Source organism: Neoarius graeffei, chromosome 13 (genome assembly GCF_027579695.1).
Source record: "Neoarius graeffei isolate fNeoGra1 chromosome 13, fNeoGra1.pri, whole genome shotgun sequence".
Lineage (NCBI taxonomy): Eukaryota > Metazoa > Chordata > Actinopteri > Siluriformes > Ariidae > Neoarius > Neoarius graeffei.
This window is the reverse complement of record NC_083581.1, coordinates 47,096,852-47,107,987: the sequence shown is the minus strand read 5'-3', so window position 1 is coordinate 47,107,987 and position 11,136 is coordinate 47,096,852.

The window sequence follows — 11,136 nt, the reverse complement described above, 5'->3', positions numbered from 1 at the left end:
TGTGGGCTCCTCATGAGGTATTTAATGCTGCAAGATTTTAAAAGGAAAAAAGTGCAATTAAACACATACAAACTTGGGGGTGTCAGAATAATTTTTAATGGGGGGCACACTGGCGGGGGGTTTGGGGGTCCTCCCCCAGAAAATTTTTAATTAATTAGATGCCATTTCCTGCATTCTGGTGTATTTTTAACATGTTGTTAAACAGCTAATTTTACCGACAAAAGTCAATTAATTCAATGACTATTTTAGAGACTCAACAATAAGTCCTCATTCAACAGCTAGTCCATATATTCATCAGCCTGTTTTTAAACCCACCGCTCTGCCTAAGATAATGAGATGAATGTGACGCAATTTATCACCAACAATGACTTTATGGGTGCATTTTACTTTTTTTGTGTTTCCTTTTTTATTTAGTTTTAGATGCAACACAACATGCCACTGTGCCAAGCAATAGTGACACTCAACTGTCTGTTTAAAAATAAGAATACTAGTGCATCTCAAAAAATTAGAATACCATGAAAAAGTTCCTTTTTTTCATAATTTAATTCAAAAAGGTAAACTTTCATATATTCTATATTCATTACATGTAAAGTGAAATATTTAAAGCCTTTTTTGTTTTAACTTTGATGATTATGGCTTATAGCTCATGAAAATCAGAAATCCAGCATCTCAAATTATTAGAATATTCCCTAAGATCAATCAAAAAAAGGATTTACAATACAGAAATGTCCAACTTCTGAAAAGTATATTCATTTATACACTCAATACTTGGTTGGGGCTCCTTTACCATGAATTACTGTATCAATGCGGTGTGGCATGGAGGTGATCAGTCTGTGGCACTGCTGAGGTGTTATTGAAGCCCAGGTTGCTTTGATAGTGGCCTTCAGTGTATCTGTATTTTTGGGTCGGGTGTTTCTCATCTTCCTCTTGACAATACCCCATAGATTCTCTATGGGGTTCAGGTCAGACAAGTTGGCTGGCCAATCAAACACAGTAATATCATGGTCAGCAAACCATTTGGTAGTAGTTTTGGCACTGTGGGTAGGTGCCAAGTCCTGCTGGAAAAGGAAATCAGCATCTCCAAAAAGCTCGTCAGCAGATGGAAGCATGAAGTGCTCTAAAATCTCCTGGTAGATGGCTGTGTTGACTTTGGACTTGATAAAATACAGTGGACCAACACCAGCAGATGACATGGCACCCCAAATCATCACAGACTGTAGAAACTTCACACTGGGCTTCAAATACCTTGGATTCTGTGCCTCTCCACTCTTCCTCCAGGCTCTAGAACCGTGATTTCCAAATTAAATGCAAAATGTACTTTCATCTGAAAAGAGGACTTTGGACCACTGAGCAACAATCCATTTCTTTCTCTCCTTAGCCCAGATAAGACACTTCTGACATTGTCTCTGGCTCAGGAGTAGCTTGATATTAGGAATGCGAAAGTTGTATCCCCTTTCTTGAAGATGTCTGTTCGTGATGGGTCTTGATACACTGACACCAGCCTCAGTCCACTCCTTGTGAAGCTCTCCCAAGTTCTTGAATCAACTTTTCTTGACAATCCTCTCAAGACTGCGGCCATCCCTGTTGCTTGTGCACCTTTTCCAGCCACCCTTTTCAGCAATGACCTTTTGTGGCTTACCCTCCTTGTGGAGGGCATCAGTGATCATCTTCTTGACAACAGTCAAGTCAGCAGTCTTCCCCATGATTGTGGTTGTGTGTACTGAACTAGACCGAGAGATACACTGTGTTCATACTGTTTTACTCAAAATGAAATATTCTAATATTTTGCAATGGTTTTTTTTTGTACTGTATGCCATACTGATTAAAATAGAAAAATGCTTGAAACATTTTAGGTTGTGTAATGTGTCTATAATATATAACATTTTCACTTTCTTAAATAACTGATGAAAATATTGAACTTTTCACAATATTCTAATTTTTTGAGATGCACTAGTATTCATAATTTCACACAATGAACAGGCATAACATGGCATCATGCAAACTTCATAACACAAAATCACACTGTGTCAAGCAACGGTGACACAAAAAATAACTTCACACAATGAACAGGTGCAATTTTGTTCACCACCAACAAACAGTGACTTTAGTGGGTGCATTTTACTTTTTTCCGATTTAGTGATACTCATAACAAAAATGACATGGCATCATGCAGTCTTCACAATACAAAATTACACTGTCAAGCAACGACACACTATGTGTCAGCCCTGTGATGACCTGGCGACTTGTCCAGGGTGTACCCCGCTTTTTGCCCGTAGTCAGCTGGGATAGGCTCCAGCTTGCCTGCGACCCTGTAGAAGGATAAAGCGGCTAGAGATAATGAGATGAGATGAGATGAGATGAGATAAGAAGCAATGACACAAAAGTGAACTTCACACAATGAACAAGTGCAGTTTCGTCAACCTACATGCAATGGTGGTACTACAGTAACATTTACAGGTTAGTATAACAAATAGATTTATAGCTATAACTCCTTCTTACATTGGTGCCACCACAATTTCTACCACTTCATAACTTTTATCCCCCTTTCCTTCACAATCCACCTGGAATAACATCCAGCATAATGGAATACCCCATTAGGCTAAGCTTATTTCATTGTTTAGTTGAACATTAATTTAACGTGGCCTAGGGTTAATTTTGAGGGCATATAACAAAATAAAGTTTTAGCAAAAGCTAGACATTGTGAGGTAGCAATGGGGCTGACGTCACCTCCTCCACTTTCGAGCAGCCTGCACCTTGCACCAAAATGTCTCTGCTTGCACTGAGATTCACTTCACTTGCGTGTGGTGAGTTGTTGTAGGTAACGCCCGGAAAACCCGGAGTGGATTTTCAGTGGGATGTGTATTCTCTGATCAATCAAGTGGAATGGATTCTTTCACGAAGCAATAGAAACAGCGCTGGGTGAACTAATATTTTATGTTAAATGTGAGGGGGTCCAAAAGAAAAATTATGAAATGTGAAGGGGACACGTCCCCTTCGCATTCAATGATGGCGACGCCTATGTACAAACTGTTCAGTTCTTGTAAATATCCAGTAAGAATCAATCATCTTTTTTTTTTAGGATAGCTGAAGCTATAGGGCCTACTAGCAGTTATTGTCCATGGAAGAGAGGAGCCATAGTAGAAGAAGAAGAAACCTTTATTTGTCACATGCACACTTCAAGCACAGTGAAATTCATCCTCTGCATTTAACCCATCTGAAGCAGTGAACACATGCACACACACTCACCCAGAGCAGTGGGCAGCCATACTACAGCGCCTGGGGAGCAGTCAGGGGTTAAGTACCTTGCTCAAGGGCGCTTCAGCCCAAGGCCTCCCCACGTTAACCTAAGTGCATGTCTTTGGACATCAGTTAGTAGTTATTGCGTGTCACTGAGGAGATATAGACTCAGCCCTAGCAGAAGTCTCCAGAGAGCAGCGCTGATTATGAGGTCCCGTACAGTCCCGCTCAGGTGAGTGGGGGAGGGGATTCCTTGCCGAGGCTGCGCACAGTGTGTTAGCGTGAGCGTGTAGCCTATGGGAAATTAATAGTGTGTTGGATTAGCACTCATCCCGTGTTTTGGAAAATTGAAAATGTTGTCTTGGGCCCCACTAGTGTGTCACCTATCCATGTGCAAAGTATAGCGTGTGTGCCTCCAGCTGTGTTGATTTACATAGGTGAACAGACAGACAGCCTTCCTTGAGAATAGTATAGATAGTGAGAAGAACAGAGAGCAGCGCATGCGTCTGGACGTGTGTTTTGGGGGGTATTTGCCTTGCAGACCAGCCCCGGCCCGAGGGCCACCAATTGAAAAGCCCGGCAATAGGCTCTTGCATACAAAAGCCTCTACAAGTTTCAGCAAACCTTTTCAGGCTGTCCTGTCTTTTAAAAGTTGACCTCAAAGTCCTGAACAGTGCTGGGTTAGTCACTGTGAGTTCTGCAACTGGAGTGTGATACACAGTAGAATTGCAATCTACCCCAAGCCAAGCTTAAGCTTTGCTGATGCAATCCTTTTTAATTTTTTCCAATACTGTGCTGTAGCAGTGGATTGAGTCATCAGGGGGTTTTTCCTTTAAGACGAGAACACACAAATTAATGGATGAATCATATTAAGTCAAACCAGCGCCTAGTGATAGTGCTGCACTACAATTTACAATTCTATATTTGCTTAGTCATTAACAAAAATCATTTACACGGTACAGTCAGTCAGGGCCGGCACGGTGGTGTAGTGGTTAGCGCTGTCGCCTCACAGCAAGAAGGTCCGGGTTCAAGCCCCATGGCCGGCGAGGGCCTTTCTGTGCGGAGTTTGCATGTTCTCCCCGTGTCCGCGTGGGTTTCCTCCGGGTGCTCCGGTTTCCCCCACAGTCCAAAGACATGCAGGTTAGGTTAACTGGTGACTCTAAATTGACCGTAGGTGTGAATGTGAGTGTGAATGGTTGTCTGTGTCTATGTGTCAGCCCTGTGATGACCTGGCGACTTGTCCAGGGTGTACCCCGCCTTTCGCCCGTAGTCAGCTGGGATAGGCTCCAGCTTGCCTGCGACCCTGTAGAACAGGATAAAGCGGCTACAGATAATGAGATGAGATGAGATGACAGTCAGTCAGCGCCAACATACACTCATGTGAACACAATGTGCAGGAATAAGGCCACGTAAAATAATACAACATACAGACTTGGGATAGCCTTTACGCTGATGTTGCATCGGAAATAAAACTGAAGCGAATAAAATTCAGAATTGGTTGGTCCGTAGGAGATTTAGTTATGACAATGGGCAGAGAGTGGCAAATGTAGTATTGTCACTGCTTGCAGAGTGGCACACTTAAATATTAATTTTGTTGGTCCAACAGTGTTGACCCTACGACACATCTGTGAAAAGGCTGTTATTATTGATGCAGCAGGTCTTTGGCTGTCTAAGAAATGAGTCAGTGGCTGTAATGTCTATGACAGAGAAAGAGAAAGACGCAGCTATCACAGCAGACTTCAGACACCAACCTCATTTAAGCCAATTAGTGCACTCTTCACCCTGTCTCCTTTTGGGGATGGTTCCCGATAATGCGAGCAATCCCAAACCATGTAGTTGGGAGTGGAAATGGACTACAAATCCCACTGACAGCAAGTATGCATCAGTGCTACCCTACTCTACTCCACTACCCTTAAGCACAAGCATGTGTGCTACAGAATTGAGGAAACTTACACATTTGTGTTCTATCTTGCTCCTTTGTCAAATATTATTTTGGTCAGACATATAAATCTTTGATACCTTTTCCTTACACTGCCTTTTCACAGTGACTTTTAATAAAATCCATCCATCCATTATCTCTAGCCGCTTTATCCTGTTCTACAGGGTCGCAGGCAAGCTGGAGCCTATCCCAGCTGACTACGGGTGAAAGGCGGGGTACACCCTGGACAAGTCGCCAGGTCATCGCAGGGCTGACACATAGACACAGACAACCATTCACACTTACATTCACACCTACGGTCAATTTAGAGTCACCAGTTAACCTAACCTGCATGTCTTTGTACTGTGGGGGAAACCGGAGCACCCGGAGGAAACCCACGCGGACACGGGGAGAACATGCAAACTCCGCACAGAAAGGCCCTCGCCGGCCACAGGGCTCGAACCCGGACCTTCTTGCTGTGAGGCGACAGTGCTAACCACTACACCACCATGCCGCCCCTTTAATAAAATCACAAAGCAAAATTAAAAATAAATAACAGGAAAGTATCACTTTCTTCCTAAACTGAATCACAGTTTACATTCACAATTTATTTTGGAGCATATTCTCATTATTTTACAGATGTTTTGCTTTTGACATATGACGACAGCTTGACAAGCAAGTTATGCTGGCTTCCATGCATTAAACAGTTTCTGGTTTAAGAGGGACTGGCCAACATGTCTCACAATTTACAGTTGCGGTCAGAAGTTTACATACAGTCATCATGGACATGAATGCCATGGCAATATTGGGCTTTCAGTTATTTCTTTTAACTGTTCTTTTTCTGTGGCAGAATGATTATACAACATACATCTTTTAATGTAAAAAAAACCAAGAAGAAGAATTTGGAGCAAACATTTTCATTTATTTGCGGTTTTCTGAAATCAACACAGTCAAAATTATACATACACACCTAATATTTGATTAAATGTCCCTGAGCAATTTTCACATTGACCATGATGGCTTTTGGTAGCCATCGACAAGCTTCTGGCAGAATTCTGGTTGGATATTTGACCACACTTCTTCACAGAGTTCAGTGAAATTTGCTGGTTTCCTGGCATGGACCCGACTTTGGGAAAGCCGTTCCAAAAGCTTAATGTTATCCTGCTTTGATGTGTGTTTGGGGTCATCGTCCTGTTGGAACACCCAATTGTATCCAAGTTTCAACCATCTAGCAGATGGTTTGGGGTTGTGCTGAAGAATTCTGATGTAGTCCTCCTTCATTATTCCATACACTTTGTTTAACCATGCTTCACAATTGCTACAGTGTTCTTGAGGCTGAAGGCCTCACCTTTACTCCTCCAAACATACTTCTGGTCATTGTGGCCATACAACTCAATCTTTGTCTCATCTGAACATAAAACCTTCATCCAGAAGGTATTTTTTCCTTATTCATGTGGTCAGCTGCAAACTTTAGTTGAGCTTGAAGGTGCTGATTTTGGAGCAGAAGCTTCTTTCTTGGATAGTGGCCTCATAGTCAAACGCACATTTCAGACTGCAGTAAAACCAGAGTGTGTGTATGGCAGTTTATGTGTATATAACTTTATTTAAAGTTCTAGTACAAATGGCACTCTAGTACCTTTTCTTATTAATAGTGGTATGACCATATCTATAAAGCTTCTCATGAGTCAGGGCCACTGTCACCACTATAGAAACCTCAGGCCCCCCTCTGTCTAAACCAGTGTCCCAGCCTGCTAGTATTTCTATAGGTGCTATTGAACTCAAAATCCAGACATTAATTGTCTCATCACACACTCCTGTCAGTCTGCTAGAGAGATACATTCTGTGTAAACTCAGTGCCTCAAGTCCTTGCAAAGATGATGGACTCTATTTATAGGTCCTGGAAAATAAACTTCGGCAATTGCAGATGATGTCTGGTTCTCCATTAACCACTCGGTTGAGCCTATCTGATCACTAGGCATTTTGCACAAGGACGAACACATTGAACAAAAAAAAACCCCAAAACAGTCAATCAATTTGTCTTTTCCACTTTATTCATACATGAAACATTGTTGTGATTACATTGCACTCTTTCCTTTAAAGGAACAGTCCACCGTATTTCCATAATGAAATATGCTCTTATCTGAATTGAGACTAGCTGCGGGGCGGCACGGTGGTGTAGTGGTTAGCGCTGTCGCCTCACAGCAAGAAGGTCCTGGGTTCGAGCCCCGGGGCCGGCGAGGGCCCTTCTGTGCGGAGTTTGCATGTTCTCCCCGTGTCCGCGTAGGTTTCCTCCGGGTGCTCCGGTTTCCCCCACAGTCCAAAGACATGCAGGTTAGGCTAACTGGTGACTCTAATGTGAATGGTTGTCTGTGTCTCTGTGTCAGCCCTGTGATGACCTGGCGACTTGTCCAGGGTGTACCCCGCCTTTTGCCCGTAGTCAGCTGGGATAGGCTCCAGCTTGCCTGCGACCCTGTAGAACAGGATAAAGCGGCTAGAGGTAATGAGATGAGATGTTATTGAAGCTTGTCCATTATCACAAGGCATTTTAGGCAAAGCAGCTGAGCACTTTGTTTTTACACATACATATGTGCTGGTAGAGAAACAGACTCATGTTTTTGGTCAAATTTGGATGCTTTATGGCTTCTTCACATCCGCTGGTAAACCAATACTACATGGCCAAATGGTTTCTAATATGGTTCGGTGCTATTTAGGCACACAGAAAGGCCCTCGCCGGCCACGGGGCTCGAACCCGGACCTTCTTGCTGTGAGGCGACAGCGCTAACCACTACACCACCGTGCCACCCGGATATTTTGCTATTTCGTGATATTCTAATAATCACCTTTTCTTATAATAATTCTGACAGTGTTCTATAAATATTATGTGTAAGGATAAAGGAAACTACCTGGTAAAGCTGATCTTCCCTAATAAGAGAAATGTAAAACATGTATACACCTTTTTCTCTACAATTATCAGTATTCATTATTTTGTAACTTATAATGAATCATTTTATTGTTTACACCCCAGAATAAAAGAATCTGGCGGCACGGTGGTGTAGTGGTTAGCGCTGTCGCCTCACAGCAAGAAGGTCCGGGTTCGAGCCCCGTGGCCGGCGGGGGCCTTTCTGTGTGGAGTTTGCATGTTCTCCCCGTGTCCGCGTGGGTTTCCTCCGGGTGCTCCGGTTTCCCCCACAGTCCAAAGACATGCAGGTTAGGTTAACTGGTGACTCTAAATTGACCGTAGGTGTGAATGTGAGTGTGAATGGTTGTCTGTGTCTATGTGTCAGCCCTGTGATGACCTGGCGACTTGTCCAGGGTGTACCCCGCCTTTCGCCCGTAGTCAGCTGGGATAGGCTCCAGCTTGCCTGCGACCCTGTAGAACAGGATAAAGCGGCTAGAGATAATGAGATGAGATGAATAAAAGAATCTGCCTCCTTTAAATGGGGGCTCACTCCTGCTGTATTGCTGAAGTGTGCTTCCTAAATAAATATTTCAGTTACACACAAATGTAATAACCCTGTTTTATAATGGCATTAAGGAAATAAATATTAAAAAATAAATAAATACAGCAAGCCAATTCAAATTCACTTTAAGATAAATAAGACAAGTCATCAGTTAAGAAGAAATGCTACCTTATAAAAGGCAGGCTGGTCTATACTTATGGTAACTGTAAGGTAGGTGGTGCAGAATGGCAAAAGTGATATTACCAGAAGAGTTAACACATGCTGCTCTCAGGAGGCAATGGATATTTACCGTAGACACTCGTATGATTCTTTTTTGGAAGATAAAAGCTGGCTTATAAGTTGATTCCCTTTGCCGCAGCTTTTTCTTGAAAATAAACACTGATTACAAAATTTGATTCTTTCAAAACATTTTTAAAAAATGTGATGGTAAAGCATTTACCACTTTGTAATATTGCCATTCCTTCTCATCACACTTAACATGTTTAGGGACTGAAGAAACCAAGTGATGAAGTGTTTCAGGTGTTATTTTGTCCCACGGTGGTGTAGTGGTTAGCACGGTCACCTCGCAGCAAGAAGGTTCTGGGTTCGAACCCAACGGCTGGCAAGGGCCTTTCTGTGTGGAGTTTGCATGTTCTTCCCGTGTCTGCGTGGGTTTCCTCTGGGTGCTCCGGTTTCCCCCACAGTCCAAAGACATGCAGGTTAGGTTAATATGGGATGGCCTTGGGCTGAGGTGCCCTTGAGCGAGGCACCTAACTCCCAACTGCTCCCTGGGCGCTGTTAGCATGGCTGCCCGCTGCTCTGGGTATGCGTGTGTGCTCATTGCTCACGTGTGTGTGCATCAGGGCTTTACATTAACTTTTTTGCTCACCGGCCACTGTGGCTAGTGGTTTTCCTGAGTCACTAGCCATTCAGCCTTTTCACTAGCCACAATTTTGTTGCCAGGAAATCGCAGTTTTTTCTTCACCATGATATTTTAAAGTTCGGAAGATCTAGATTTAATTATGAATGGCAGCGTATAATGTATCTCTACAGTAGCACTCAAGTATTCAGTGCTGTTAAGGTAGCTCCCTATATGAAAACATGCAGCCAATTCAGACAAAACTATAAACAGAGTATTGTGTTTATTGAACTCAAATTCAAGCCCCTTACAATATGAAATATTGTATAATATGAAAAATAACATTCAGTACAACTGAATTGATTCTAATATTAAAAATCCAATTCAAAACATTTATCATTGAAAAACATTTGATGTTTTGATATGCAAGTATTATGTGTATTATCAAGTATTGTTATGTATTATCTATTAATAGTGTGTGTGTGTGTGTGTGTGTGTGTGTGTGTGTGTGTGTGTGTGAACATGTGTAGAGAGAGACATTAAATGTCCTCATTACATTCATCATCAGATGAGTCTGAATGGTCCATGAAAAATGGTCTTCGTGACCTGAGGCTTCCAGCAGGCCATAAGTTGATAGCTGGGGCAGATCAACTTCTTTCCAATCACGTGAACGTTTCTAAACAGCAGCTCCATCCTCTCCAGCTCAGCCGACTTCATGACAGCCAGGGACTTGAAAGCAATGCTGTCCTGTAGTGAACCAGCCGTCTTCGCCTGTTTTGATGTTATAGTACTGATGTGTGCATTTAACTTTTTGTGGTCCTTTATAGTTTCGAGTTTAAAATTACTGGTGCCTGTCTTTGCCAGACTTTCTACAGTCTTTGCAGTACATGGTATTTTCGGTTTTGCTATGAACTAGCCAATCTCACCCGAACTTCCATTTGTCATTGAACTGTCTTATCTTCCTATTAGCGTCTTGTTCATCTCCATGGCCGTAGCCAGCTGTGAGGCCCCCGCGGTCCGGACTTCGGTCATTTTTAAGAGCTGAAAATACATTTGTATGCTAAATATTCAACTGGATAAAAAAAAAAGAATAACATTAAAACGTCTCCGTAAAAAGTGCATTGTTAATTATGTTAAATGTTGATTCTGTCTTCTGTGTGTGTTTCGTGCGTTCGGCTCTGAGACCAAGAACGCAAAAGCGAATGAGCGCGCGACTCGGCAGAGGAACGCAGTGTAGTAGACACGTTTTTTTCATGGGAACCATCAGCACACTTTCATCAAGCTGTTCAATTTACATTTTTGAAGCAGCACAGTTGTAGCCTGCCTTGTTTGTGATTTAAAAAATAAATCATTCGATAAGCCAAAGCAATAGAGTGGAAAGTTTCAACTTATGTTTGCCTTGGATAACTTTGCCTAAAACATGGTGGTGTATACTGATTTTTTTTTCCCAGAATTTTTTTGTGTGTAGGTGTAACAGATGCCAGATTGTTAATGTATCTTAGTTCCATAGGCTGCATGGTTAGGGTATCTTTTGTCCTCATTGCTTGGGCCAGATCAAACCATTAAACAAGCTTAAATTATTCTTACTCTTGCCACATACATGTTTTTTTTTTTTTCAAAACTGATGATATTCAGTTCAAACACCATTAAAAGTAATTTCAGGAATAGATCTCGTGTGATGT